Raw genomic sequence first — 15,818 nt, 5'->3', positions numbered from 1 at the left:
CTGCGAACAGCAAAAGAGTAGTTTATTTGCAAGCTCAAGCTTGGTCTTCTGTGCACTGGGTAACCAGTGACACAAAGTCCCCGAAAAATCAACACAAAATCAACACAGCTTTTATAGTATTGAACAAACAAGTTTAGGGAATTTCCACACAAGCAGTTACATGATTGGTTTGAGTCCACTCTAACCACACTGCCCTTTCTCTGAACTATTGTTATTTTCTGTTCCTGGAACGCTTGGGCAACTATTCTGCTTTCTTAAGGGTGGGCAGGGTTGGTGGCAACATGTGTTTTTTCTCTCTCTCTCTCTTGGGGTTAGTCTGAGGGCAGACTAGCACAAGATGGTGGAGTTAATCTCAAATTGGACTTATTTAGGCTCTTCAGCCTGAATAAAACATAGCATACCACATCCAAACTTTTGGTAAAACACAGGTCTGTCTTACACTGTTGGACCAATAGAAGTGTATGTCTAGTGCTGTTGCAGGTGTGTCTTAAAGTGTGTGGAGTTTTTCATCCTGATGATCTTGCAATGGTGAAATTGACCATCTCCATAATTACCTGAGAAGATCTCTGCTGAGACCTCTATAAGTCACAGCTTAACAAAGAGCAATATTTACAATGAAATATATTGAACAACCAGACATCATGACCAAAATTAGTTTTACCTGATTCAGTGTATTTTTTACACTCTATATCACATGTACAAGTTCCTCATTCTTTTCTCTCATTATGTTGTCTTTCCTTGTTTTTGTTTTGTTTTCAGAACCATGGTATAATAGGATATTTCTTATATTTTTGTCTTCCAGTCTTCAGAAAGTCTGCAGTTAAATAAGCTTAAGTTTCTTTCCTTAGAAAATTAAAAGCACATTGGGTGGGGTCTTCATCATAATTTTTTTATGATCTCAAATACTTTTTTATTTCTGGCATTTTACCTGTATAATCTCACTTCAATGTTTTCCAAAGGGCACTTTAGTGGAAGGAGGAAATTCAAAGTGAATTCTGGTAGAGAATTTCTGTTACTAAAAACTCTGGTACATAATAAGGTAAGCAACTCCAAAATTATTCATTAGAGAGATGAGTTGAAAGTCAGCTTTTTACACACTAATACTCTTTCCTCAACGAAAACAGAGGATTTAAAATAACTAATATTTTTTAAGTTATTGGCACAAATGTGCATGAATTTTCTAGAAATAAAATGATCACTCACGGTCACTGATACTACAAAGAATGCTTTCCAATAAGAGGAATCCCTTTCAGACATTTTCACACAATGTGTATCTGCCTGGTAACAGCATCCCAAACTAGACTAACGCATTTAATAGCTATTTATTTTTTGTTGCTTTTTTTGCAATACTGTTTTCTTATCATATTGATTAGTATGAATTCTATGGCCAGTATAAAATCGCATTTGTAATAAAAGTTACTAGATGGGACCTTCATGGATGAGGTGGTGTGGGGTTTCTGGTGGAGCCTTGTCTGATTCAAGGGAGGAGTTGGTATTGGCACAGTCTCTGTGGTGGAGCAGGGTGGGGCTTTGAGGCTGAAGCGCAGTCTGTGTAGGGCTTTGAGACAGCAGGGAGGGGACAGGAAGGACTAGACTTGTTAGGGGCAGGGTCTCTTGTGGAGTAGGCAGGATTGAGCATGAAGGCTGGCAGGTGGACCGGTTTTTAGTGGAAGAAGGTGGGGTTACTGGGGAGGAGGCTGTTGGGGGCAGAGCTTTGAGAAGGAAGAACAAGGCTACAAAGGAGGAGATTACTTAGAGGAGGGGTGCTGGTAGAGCACTGTGAACCCTTGTGGGATATGTAGGGTGAGGTTCCCCATAAGGCAGGGAAGGGAATGGAGGCAAGAGGCTGACGGAAGGTGGAGATTCTGGTGCAGGAATGAGGAGCTATGAGGGATGGGTTTTCAAGGTCTGGCTTTGAGAGGGCAGGGTGGTACTAGGAAGACGTGGGCTAGTAATTGGTGAGGTTTCTGGTGGAGAATGGCAGGCCTTAGGGAAGTGTGCTAGGGTGGAGGTGGGGTTTCTTGCACAGCAGGATGTAGTCACAATGTATGGAGGATTTTTTCAGGACCAGAGCTTTGTGAGAGCAGTGAGAGGATAAAGTGCACTAGACTAGTTAGGATGGAGTTTCTGGTGTAGCCAGTCATCACTTCAAAAAGAAAAATCAGGTTGGGTGGGGATTTCAGTGTTGCAAGGCAGGACATGGACTTTGGACAGGGTTTCTAGTAGAGCAAAGAAACCTTCAAAAAGAGACTATGGAGGGACAGGGATTTACAATTCAGTCTGGTGAGGCTTCCAGAGGGAGGCCAACTGGTGCAGTGGTTTCTAGTGGAGCAATGTGGGTGTCGGGAGATTGAATAGTGTGGTGGGTATTTTCTAGTGGGGTTTTTCTGGAGCAGGACAGAGTTTGGAGCCATGGGGCTAGTTGGAGGAGGGGCTTTGAGAAGGAGTGGAAAGGCTACAATGGTGTAGGATAATTATGGGCATGGTATCTGGTGGTTTAGTGTGTGGATCTGAGGAAGGAACCAATAGGGGGCGGGCTTATCTGGGGAGCAAGGCAGGGCATTGAGAGAGTAGATGTGGGAGGTGGAGAGGCTTGTGGTGGAGAAGGGCTGGCTTTCTAGGCAGGACATGGGCTGTGTGAGAATCTTTGGCCAAGCAAGGTAGGGCTTCAAGGGAAGTTATAGGCAGGTGGAGGGTTTTTGGTGTAGCATGACGGGCTTTGTGGGAAGAGGTAGGTTCAGGGCTTTGTTTGAGAGGTTAGGCCACTTAGAAGTAGGCTAGTTGTGGGAGGAGTTTCTGATGAAACCAGGAGGGACTCGAGGGAGAAGGATGATCGGGGTAGGTTTGAAAGGAAAGGGAGGAGCTTGTAGGTACTAGGATATGGGAGCAATGGGACTATGAAGGACTAGAGTAGTGAGGGGCGTGGTATCTGGTGGATGAGGTGGGGATTCGAGGAGTAGCCCAATGTAGACAGAGTTCTTGGTGCAGTCAGCTGGGACATAGAAGGAGATATGGATGTGACCTGGTTTCTGGTGGTGCAGAGCAGGGATTCCAGGAAGGGGTGGAGTGGAAGAGGAATTTCCCTATAGCAGAGAAGGGCTTTCAGGAAGGAGTCTGGTTTCAGTCAGGCCTTTGAAAGTTTATAGCAGGGCTACCAGGGGGTAGGTTATTTAAGGTTGGGCTTTTTAAGGAAGAGGCTGACTGGAAGTGTATTTCCAATGGATCCAGTCAAGTTTTATGGAAAGAGGGGATAGGAAAGGGGCAAGGCTTTGTGAATAGTGGAGCAACAAAACATAAAGTTACTACTAATAAATACAATATAAGAACACCATTTTCTGTCAGTGTAGAATTATATTACTTTTATGTATGCAAGAGATACTGGAGAAAGTAACCAAGTAATAATTCCTTCCTAGTGAAATTTTTCTTTATTCCAGTTGAGTGAAAATAAACCACAGGTCATATCAGGCTCAGAGGCACACAGGAGACTAAGACATATGAAGCATTGGATTTGATTCCCCATCACCACCATTAAGGACCACAAATAAAAAGTTTAAAATTTCTCACTTGGTCATAATGGACACTATTGTCTTAAAATTGGAAATGAATAGAATTTTTACTCTGACCATTTTAGAAATCCTAAATGTAAGTAGTAATGTTTTAACTTTATACAATATTGGGATGTATACTAAAAATAATTAGGAAAATATAAAATTGTATGCAGAATGTTCGTTCTCCACCATCAATTCTAATCTAAAAGAATTTAAAACCAGAAAATTGCCATATAGTGAGGTTGCAGCATGGTTTCTTTTCAGTCATCAAAATGGTGACTTAAGCAATGTGTCTTTATCATTGGATGCATTGATGTTAAAACTTCTAAGAATGTGAAGCACTACTATACAGACCCTGAAGAAACTCAGAAGGAACTGTGAAATGATGTTGGAATAAAATTAATGACTAATTAGTGTAGGCCAATAAATACTTTCCACAAAAAAAGGCTACATTGAAAAATAAACAGTGAAAAGGAAGCAGGCAGGCAGACCTAGAAGTAAACATTATCCAATGAACAACATCTACAGAGGCATGATTGCAATCTTCTTTTACCTAAGTTACAGTTACTGACTTATGTTCTTCCCTAATGCCAAATAACAAAGACATGAAAATACAGTAATCATTTTCAAGGCATTAGAATTTACAGAAAGAATTCAATGAATGTATTGCTAGAAAGTAAAGATAGATGTCTGAGTTAAAGAGTGAAGAAAATATCCATAATCTCTGGCCCTCTGCTGTGACAGGGGTACAAGCCGAAGCACAAGGAGAATGGACAGAAGTACAGTAGGACATACCAGTAGTTCGCAAGATGCAATGATGAATGTAAAAGGGGAGAAAATCAACAAGATCATCACTTAGCACAAATGGAATGAGAGAGGGAGAGGGAGAGAAAAAAGGGAATATTAAGAGTTTAAAGTGAACCTGTCTGCCAGGACTATCCTGAGCATATATTAATTAATAAAAATGAGGGAAACCATGGAACTTATGTTTCTTTGAGTCTGGCTTCTGTTCTTTCTGATAGAAGCATAAAATTCCATTGTGTATATATACCACATTTTCTTGATCTTGTCATCTATTGAAGGGCATCTTGATTGGTTCCATATCTTAGCTATAGTAATAATGCTGCAAAAACATAGTTGTATATTTAGTGTGGTTTAGCTTGAGATCATTTCCACAAGTGCCCAGGAATGGGATTGCTGGTTCCAGAGCTATATATATTTGACCTTACAAAATGATGCTAATTGAAATGAACTCTAAGTCATAGAAACAACAAGCCTTTTTTTCCCCCAGATATCAACCTTGATGTAGTAAAGTAGTGTATCTAGATCTTATTTTATTTCATTTGTCTTTTTCCACTGGTTTATCCCTGGAAATATCTGTCTTGATTCTGGTACCTTCCATCTTGTATATGCATTTATCTGATTTGGAGAAGGAAAGGGAAAAAATATAGTGATGAAAGAAGTATAAAGAGTGACCCATTGCAACAATGATATTCACATGGCACTATATCAGAAATGAACTTTACAACTTTGGGGTGGGGGGTGTGGAGGGTGGGAAGGGATATGAGAACAACAATGGAGTGGGTAACACTATTCAACAAGGAAGGTACATTACTCATGTAACTGTAACCACTCTGTATAGTATTTTTGAAATAAAAAATATATAAAAATTGATTCTATCCCAGGAAAAATATCCTTTTCAAAATAATACATCTGTAAGTACTTGTGAGGGATTCTAGAGTCAAGCTATTAGACCTGGAAAGGGATAGAATGGGAAGTCATCTCAAACAGCAGTCAAAAGTCTGAGAGCTGAGCTCTGGAAAGGTCAAACAGTCAAGGGAAGACAGGGGTATAAGCTATTACCTCAAGAGTATTTAAGTTAGAGCTGTTGGACAATGAAAGATTAAGACTTTGGAGACAAGATGTATGTCTTTGTTATGGTTGTAATGACTATTGCGCCCTTGTGCTCCCTAACAATAAGGGATTCATTATCACTATGTATACAAACAATATCTCATGTCAATAGTTGTTGTAAACACCAGCAAGATTGATGTGGACATACCTGTAGCCACTGACCATGCCACCCCCCCCCCCCATAGTAGAATGAATATAAAGCATGTCAAGCACGATTTAGGGATCCAGAAGCTGGCAATGAGGCTTTGGGTCCTCTGGTGTCTTCTTTCCTATCACTTCCTATGATTTCTCAGTTCTTTGGCCAGGTATCCCATCATCTTTGCTGTCCCATGGTTGTGGTTAGTGACAATACTGATATTCTGAACACCTCAAAACAAAATGGAAAAACACTTCCTCAAAGAAGATTGACGAATGTATAGGAGCACCTGGAAAGATACCAAACATCAGCAGTCATACTGTGATCCTCTAGCAAAAAAGTACAATTCAGAAGTATCTTAACTTCTGATAATATAAGAGATGGATAATTGTCCCTTTTGTATATTTGGTATTGCATAATTTTTCAGAAACACATATACGTTGTGAAATAATGTTATTTATTTTATAGGTCACAGACCACGTCACGGGAACGATGACCCTATTGTCTTATCTCAGTTGCCTGATTCAGACTTAGATGATTGTGAATTGCCTAATTATGAACATTTCTTCATGAAACTCAACAACACAGAATGAAGTGTCAGGGTCAGGCCATTCCATACTTGTAAGGATTTTTACGTATATTAGAATAATATACACTTACACTGCTCAGCACTCATGGCACATTGGTATGTTATAATTATCTTCAGATCAGAGAAACGCTAGAGCTTAAAATAGAATGATAGGCTATACATTTTCAGTGCAAGAGTGATGATCACCCCCTGCAATTATTCTCATTGGAGAATCCTTCCTATACATTTTACTAACTTAGCTTCTACTCTGTGCTTTACCATTATCAGGGAGTGTCACACTGTCTTGAGCTACAATACTGCATCAACCTTAGCTGCCTTTGAATTTTATCTCCAATATTGATACCAAGGTCAACTCTGCAACTCTAATCACATAGTTAGTTGACACCCGAAATTTTCAAGCCTGGTTAAAAATTCAGCTATCACTGTTCATTGCCAGTGTTAAAGATCTCACCCCTATAGATTTATTGTGTATCTTCTTGTATTTCCAACACTGCCTTAGATGTTGGTTTTTGAAGTAGAGCTTTTAGTTTGCATTTGATTTATGGAGGTACTAGTGATGCCAGTTGAACTGCACATATTATAATGTAAGTAATTTGATGTTTCGACATATGAATTTAATTTTGGCAATTGAATAAGTGAATACACATCACTCACAAAAGTTTCTTTATGAGTATTGGTATTACTTTATTGTGAACTTGCTAAAAGCCAGCCATGGGAGCACATGTCCCTAATCCCATCACTTCTGTCATTGAGACAAGGCTTGAAAGGTCCAGCCCACTTGGCAATTCATAGTGAGAACCTTTCTACAGAGAAGGGGGAGAGAATATAAAAAAAGCAAATGAATCTTCCAACAGTTTTGTTACATATTCTTTACACTTAGCCATTGAGACCACTATAATAGTATTGTTCATGACTTCTTGCCTACTCTTTTCCTATTCTGAGCTGTTTTGTTAATGGATTTCTAAGAAATCATATAAGAATCGCATAAGAAATCTATATAAATAATATAAGAAATCATATAAAATAGTTTTGTTGAGATATGTAATCCAAAAGGAATAATTTCAGGAAACTATTAAGCACATAGAATGTAATGCAGGGCTGGGAAGGTGGCCCAGTGGTAGAGCACTTGCCTTGCATGCATTAGGCATTGGGTTCGATTCCTCAGTACCACATAAGCAGGGAAAAAAAGCCGGAAGTGGTGCTATGTCTCAAGTTGTAGCGCACTAGCCTTGAGCTGAAAAGCTGAGGGACAGTGCCTAGGCCCAGAGTTCATGCCCCACGACCGGACCCCTCCCCCCCCCAAAATGTAATGCATTGACTCTTTATTGGAAACTTCAGCAGTTGTAGTTTGTTTATTCTGATAACAAAGATTATAAACTAAGTTACAATAGTATGCCAAATGGAACACAGAACTAGAAACATGAAGGGTAGCACTAAAGAATGCTACTGCTACCACTAATAGAGTAAGAATGAAATTTAGGCAAAATTCCCTCAGAGTAAAAGCCACAGGACAACCCCTACATTGCTTTCATTGTTTCATATGAAGAAAAGACTTTTTTTTAGTAAAGACAATTTTTCACAGCTATTAATATCAATTGGGTATACATTTCTTACGGCCTTCAGGAAGAATGCTGTGACCATGTTGATGGAAGCTGATTTCTCTGGGACCTACTACACAATGTGCAGAATCATTTCAAGCACTGCACCTGCATTAGGGTAATTTTAGTGCTCATGAGTATTTTTCAAGTTAGGAAATGAATTAAGTATTTTATTAAAAACAGAAGTAGGCATAAGGCTAAACAAATTTCCTAAGTACCTAAGACTTATCCGTTGTAGACCCATAATTCAAATCCAGGTTTCCACCAGGCACATGTGAGGATATTCTGTGTCACATTCATTACCTTTCGAGAGCTATGGAGCAGATGAACCCACATTATCTTCCTAATTATGGTAATAATGGCAATGACATTGCTACAGAATATAAATATTTTTAAATGAAAAGGGTGTGGGTAATGACATTGTAAGTGATCTTTATACCAAATAAAGTTCGGTATAATTTCTAAAGAAATAACTGAGTGAACATCATTCCGCTTCCACTGTTTATTATTCCTGGAGTAATTGCTTAAGGAGAACAAATCCATGTCAAAGACACTTGTGCTGATGAACACAGGCTTTTAGCATTAAGTACCTTGAATACACAGGGAATAGTTTGTTGTGGATATATAATCCAAAAGAAGTAATTTTTGTGGCTACTTACTTCCTTGTTGTACCAAAGAAAATCTATTCCCTATTCTAAAACATAGATTAATTTAATGGATATTAGTGATATCAGTATAAATTACGTGTGCATAATATATGTAATATATGCTATTACATAACATATAAATGTTATATTTATAATATATATCATTACTGATATTCTATAACTACTATAAATAATATATGTATAAAACTGGTTTTAGTACTATACTGTGAAGGATACAAGGAATGACAACTTTATTTAAATAAATATATTAAGTTTTAGTCACCTAAGTTATTTTTGTGCCAGTACTGAGACTTGAACTATGGTCTGGGTGTTGTCCCTGAGCCATTTCACTCAGACTGGCTTCATATAGCTCTCTTCAGATCTCAGCCCCTAAATAGCTGGGATTGCAGATATTAGTCTTGTTAAATTTTTTAATTCCATCCTTGGTAGGTTCTTACATAATTATTTTTGAATGTTCAATTATATTATGATATTCCATTTCTAAACCAATTCAGAATAAATAACTACTTATTGGGTAAAACTATATATTGCAATCGAAATTGTAAGGACCCTATTTTACTATCAATTTTCAAAGATATTGCTAGTTTAATTCCTGGACAGACAAGTAGAAAAATTAAATTATGTGTGCATAATACATGTAACATACTATATTGCACAATATATAAATGATATGTTTATAATATATGCGTAATTAGGGATATTGTATAATTACTATAAATAATATATGTATAAAACTGGTTTTAATATTATACTGTGAAGAATACAAGGAATGACAACATCCCTATCTTAACTATCTCATTTTCAACAGTATGTAAACTGTGCTATAAACATATATCTTCAAGAAAGCACACCTCTGTAATCACATATTCACCTTCAAATATTCTCCTCATCCCTATGAACATCCTCTAAGATTGGCTACACTTATCCACAGCAAACACTTTGTGATACTTTCTGGATAATGTTGCCTGTCTTCATCCTTATCAGCCTTTCAGCAACTTCAGTGAAGAGCATTTTCTCCTGCTTTGCCTGTAGACGATATCATCTTTGTTATTTCCCAGCAATGAAATTGTGCCTGGCACTTGAGCACTGGTACATTCAGAGGTTCTTTGGTTGTGTTTTAGTGTAAATGAAAACATACTGATTTGAAAATACTACAAATATTCGTTCTTTAAATTTATTGTTAATTCAAATATAATAGGGGTGGTTTTAGTGGTGCATGCCTTTAAATCTAGCTACTTAAAAGTCTGGAAACAGAGAAATGAACCATGAGACACTTATCTTCAACTAAGAACCAAAAAGCTAAAAGTGGAGCTGTGGCTCAAATGGAAGACTGGCAGCCTGAGCACAAAAGAAAAGTAAAAAAACCTATGCCCCTAATTTAAGTCACAGTATTAGCACTCATATAATACACACACACACACACACACACACACACACACACACACACACACACACACACACACACACATAGGTTCCTAAAATATCCTGAGTTAATTTGTCAAAACCTGGTCATAGATTACATATGAGGTGTGAAAAAGTATGTAATCTGAAGTGACCCCAAGGTATTTTGACAAGACAACTGTAAGAGTTATCACTTAATCAAATAGTAATGAGGGATAGGTTTGTAGATAAAGATCAAAGCTCACTTTGGGATCTTTTGAATTTGTTAAAATCAGTAGCTAGTGGGCTGGGAAGGTGGCTCAGTGGTAGAGCGCTTGCCTTGCATGCTCAAGGCCCTGGGTTCAATTCCTCAGCACCACATAAGCAAAAAGAAAAAAAGCCGGAAGTGGCGCTGTGGCTCAAGTGGTAGAGCGCTAGCCTTGAGCTGCAGAGCTGAGGGCCAGTGCCCAAGCCCAGAGTTCAGGCCCCATGACCCGACTCCCCCCCAAAAAAAATCAGTAGCTAGGATTTGTCAGTAGACAGGATGTTATTAAGGACTTGAATTAAAGAAAGAACAGAGCTAGAGAAAAAAAGCCAAATAATTACGTGCACTCAGTGGTAACAATCATGAGAAGGAAGATTACAGAACTAAGCCCTGAGATACACAAATATGTAAAACATGACAAATGAAGAAAAACTAATAAGTATTTAATGCGGACTTATACGGATAGGTATTTTTAATGTTTAAGGGTTACGAAGTGATTGTGTGATGACCTAAAATTTAAGAAATTGGAAGGTCACTATTCCTTGGGCCAACGATAGCTGATAGTTTAAGTAAAACGGGGTCATAAGAGTATGTCTTGATATACCAAAGTGAAAACAGGCCAATATTTGGAAAGCCATTTTTTGGACATGTGGTTGGAGTGACAATTACTGCAGTTTGTTCAAGTGTCAGTAGAAGGGTACAGTTTTAGTACAATGATAGAAATCTTTCAGGGATCTGGTAGATTTTCCCTCTGTCTTCAATTTCCCTTTTGTTTTCTGAGAACTAAACTATCATCACTGAAAGCCAGTCCCAAATTGTGCCTTTGGCAAGTTACCAGATATTCAGTCTATCACATGCCCAAATAACAGAGAATGGGAACAGGTATACATTGAGCACTCACAGTAGACAGGTCTCTGGTCTTTCTCAGGAAGAGCCTTCTGCAGTTGCGGGATAGAGAGGGCTGGATAATATACAAAATAACCATCATATGTTGAAAGTATTCTGCTAAGTTGACACCTGAGATATTGGATGTTTTAACTGCATTGTATTGATTATGATGAATCAGTTAATCAGAATGCTTATACAATATGATGTTAGTAGACTGTGAAATGTATGTTTATTTATTGCATTTCCTTTGTATAACATATAGTATGTTTGGAAATTTGGTATAAATCATTCATCGTTTTATTTTTTCAATATGGATTAATCCTAGTTCTCAAGCATGGGGAAATGCCCTGGAACTTTGTACCTTGAAGTCATATGTTGCCATGTGTCATATCCTATTTTCCTTGTACAGAGTTGGTAATAAATCATATGTAATTTATTTTTTATTTTTATTGATCTTCTATTGCAGAGTTTGAACTTGGGCGTTGGGCACTGTTCCTGAGGTCTTTGGCTCAAGGTTAGCTCTCTAAAACATCAAGCCACAGTATCAATTTTAGTCTTGAGTGATTAGTTGGCGATAAGTGTCTCAAGGGAACTTTTCTGCCCAAGCTGGGTTTGAACTGTGATCCTCAGATATCAGCCTCCAGATTAGCCAAGATTACAGGCGTGAGCTACCAGCACCTAGATATATGTAATCCAAACTGAAGTTTTCTTCAGATGTTTCATCCTACATTGAAGTTATTTTTCTTTCAAACTTTTTAATAAATATGTAATCTATTCAATTTTGAAAAGTACTGCTGTACCTCCCACTTATTTGTGGCATTTCTGAAATCCAAGTTTCTCTCTGTTTCAGGGTGGATACTTTTGCCTGTATCAAGTATTATTGTTGAACACATAACATCTGGCTGCTTAGAAAACAAAGGATGTGAAACTACAGTAGCCAGATAAAGAACTTCCAGGACAATTCAAGGGCAACTCATGTACTCTCTGTGTAGGTGAATAGGGACCATAGAAAAGAAATTTTTATAAGTGATTGAGTGTGTGTGCACATAGATGATCACTTGTTTATCTGCTGCTATAGATTTACACATTCACTAGTAAAACAATTATATATAAATATATATTATATATAAATATATATTATATTTATATATATAATTTATTTATATGTAAATTTATATTTTATATAAATTTATATATATAAACATATTATATATATATATATTTGCAGATCACAGTTTCCAAAATCCAGAGAACCACCTTCATGGGCATCACTTTCTTACGTTACTCTTTGGGTAATAAGAATGAAACCTGGAATTGTCCAGTGGTAGAGAAATTACTCAGAGATTCAAGCATTTGTCTTTCAATATGTTGCTTGTTCTTAACTCTAAAATTAGGAAAACTGTTAATATATAATATATGTTATATTATAATATATTTAATATATTATATATAATGTATAATATATTGTATATTATAATATATGCTATATATAATACCTGACAGTAGTATATATTTACAAAGAAAAATACAATAAACCTATCAATGTCCATACTTTCCTAGCCTTGATTAAGTTCAGTAGAGTTAGGTGCATTACATCTCAATAGGAAAAGTCTACTGAAGTTCTAATGACCTTGAGCTAGATAAGGAGAATTCCTGTAAAAGAAGCCTCTTCTCAATTATGAGAAAAGGTAAGTTTGGAAAATTTTTTTGGATTTTTTTTGGGGGGCGGTCATGGGGCCTAAACTCTGGGCCTGGGTGCTGTCCCTCACCTCTTCACCTCAAGGCTAGTGATCTACCACTCAAGCCATAGCACCACTTCTGGCTGAAGAATCGAACTCAGGGCCTCGTGCATGCAAGGCAAGCACCTTCCCAGCCCAAGTTTGGAAGTTTTCAAGAAGAGGAATTTGTCATTTGCTTTGCATCCTTGATTAGTAATGAATAGGTATCATTTTGCTCCAAATTTTGTTTCCTTTTATGTTTCCTAATCAGTTACACAGGATCATCATTCCATCGCATATCTTTAAGTCCTTCTTTTATTTCTTTTTATCATTAATGTTTCGTTGTTGCTGTTTTGCTGATGCTGAATCTTGAACTCAGGAACTAGGCAGTGTCCCTGAGCTCCAGGCTAGTGCTCTACCACTTGAGCCACAGCACCACTTCTGGCTTTTTCTTCCTGGGCTTGCTTTGAATCATGATACTCAGATCCCACCCTCCTGGGTAGCTTGGATTACAGATGTGAGCCACCAGGGCCCAGCACGTCCCTCTATTTTAGATATTATTCTACAAGCCTCCTATCCAACGTCACTCCTAAGATAGTAAAAGGAACTATGCCAATAGTTCCTTCACACTCTCATCTCCTGTTATGGCTATTATGTGTCTTTTCCATTTTATCTTAAACCTACTTCACTGTTCTCTTCCTAATCCATGGTTCTAGGTGTGTTTCTAATAATAACCTAAATTTAGTGGCTATAAACCCTAAATCACTCAACTATTAATTTCATTTAATTGTTTTTCAATATGATTGGTTTTCTGTATAAATATGAGCTTATACTCAGCTTCGTGCATCTACCTCATGGCATAAGCAGAGACTAGGCTTATTCTACCTCAAATGCAAGAGGTTAGCCAAATAATAGCCTACAGTATTCCTGCCTAGGAGTCAGTCAAGTAGTTGAGTGCCTGAAAGAAGGAATGCATTCCTGGCATGGGAAGGAGTGGGAGAGACAAGAGCCTAGAGAGCAAACTGGAACTCACAACATTTAACAACTTCTCCTTTGGGGAAACTGACCTCCTGCAAAGTGGCAGTGAGATAACACCTAGTGAATTTTCATATATGAAGGAAGTTGTCATGTCTCACTACACAACTCACTTGTAGTCAAAGAAAGGGTCATTCTTTTGTGTCCTCCATAGATCCAATCTCACTTAATCTCCATATTAGACTTTGCCCAGACGACTCTATTCCTACCAGAAGATCCCTAATGAGGAGAAAAGTGTGATCTCTTGGCTTCTGACTGGCCCTGTGGGAACTGAGGCCACTTTTAGTTTTGAACCTGTTCCTCCTGACAAGGCTGTGGTGGGTGGTAGGAAAGCTCATTCTCTGAATTGTGCCCTAGTACCAAATCTCTTCAGAGAAAGTCAAGGAATGACAGATTCTGCCTGGGGTGGGGTGGGGGGGTGAGTTTCTCCATTTCCAAAGAGTTCAATTAATATCTGATTCTGAGGCCCAGATGTAGGTCCTTCACCAGATCCTTCAAGTTGGAGTGGATGTTAGCTCAGACTCCAGGCCATTCTCATATTTCTCCAGCTCTTTCTCATGAACAAAAAAGTCATGGAGTTGAGTTCAGAAACAAGGAGAAATGAGAGTAGCAGAAAAATCATAGGCAGGGGGAGGAATTAGAAACTTTGGGTGAAAAAAGGGCTCAGAAAATCTAAGATCACTCACATCATTTGGGAATCACATCATAAGATTAGGGAATAAAAGTAATAAATTACTACCTAAATTAGTAACTCCACTGCTTTGACTGCATTACAAGTATTCTGTCAAAAGGTAGCTGTCCTAAATCTATTTTGATGAGGAAAATGGAGCACATTCTTTCCTCACAAAGTTCTGAGTATATTCAGCCATAGCCAGGTTGTTCTTACTCTCTATTTTTCTGTTACTTTCCTTTGCTGGGTTCTATCAATGACACTTGACAGTGTTATCATCTTCCGACATGTAATTACATTTTCTTTTAATCCATTTGCTATAAAAATCAAACAAATTATGGAGAAAACTATGTCTATGGTACATTTTCTTCCATGTCATATTTATTTTATGTTAAGTATTATTTTAATAATTTCATTTTTAAAACTTGAGGAAAATGTTTTGTTACTGCACTAATTATTTGCACCTGTTTTTGTATTTTCCTATGTGTGTATGTTTTTTTATTAAGCTTCTGAAATTTTCTTTTTCCCCAACTGTTGGTCTTCTTAAAATTTCTTCAAATTGTAAACTATATATGATGGTCCTGTATGTGTTCATTGCTATATTTAAATTTTGATCTAATATCCACATATTATAGATTATCTTCAACCTATTGTAATTGCTCTGAAAATCAATATGGAGGTCCCTCATTAAAGCAAAAACACAATGCCACAAAACCCAGTGAAATTAGGATTAGGTATCTATCCAAAAATATTTACCAATGATACAGTGGAAACATTCACTTCTCACCGGTTGCTGGTGCCTCACGCCTGTAATCCTAGCTACTCAGGAGGCTGAGATCTGAGGATCGAGGTTCAAAGCCACCGGTCAGGAAAGTCTGTGAAACTCTTATCTTCAATAAACCACCAGAAAACCGGAAGTGGCACTGTAGCTCTAGTGGTAAAGCACTTGCCTTGAGCTGAAGAGGTGAGGGAGAGCACTCAGGCCCAGAGTTCAAGCCCATGACCGACCCCAAAAAAAGCTGATAATGAGCTGCTAGAGGTAGTTTCCTTAAAAAATCTAACAGCCAAAACTGGACAGGCAAACCCAGAGCTCTGCACCACATCAGTCCGCCATGCCAATTGCTTCTACCATAGTACTGGCTACCCAGTTTACCCACTCATGACCTTTTTACCCTGATTGTGCCCCACAATCCCTCACAACTTTTACTCTTTCACTTACTCTATGCTTTCTTGTCCCCGATAAACTGTTCTGGATGCCTGTATTAGCTACCCCAACACTTGCAAAGCGGTTGCTGCTACCCAATTTCCTGCCACTTCAACTAAGTTATGACAGTCACAATTACACTTTCCCTGGTATCCTAGTCTCTGCTACTCTTTTCTGCTACCCATAATTCATAACACCATGGTTC

This window comes from Dipodomys merriami, unplaced genomic scaffold (genome assembly GCF_024711535.1).
Source record: "Dipodomys merriami isolate MVZ:Mamm:240054 unplaced genomic scaffold, mDipMer1.0.p SCAF_417, whole genome shotgun sequence".
Classification (NCBI taxonomy): domain Eukaryota; kingdom Metazoa; phylum Chordata; class Mammalia; order Rodentia; family Heteromyidae; genus Dipodomys; species Dipodomys merriami.
The sequence above is the reverse complement of the archived record's forward strand: the minus strand, read 5'-3'. Positions refer to the sequence as shown.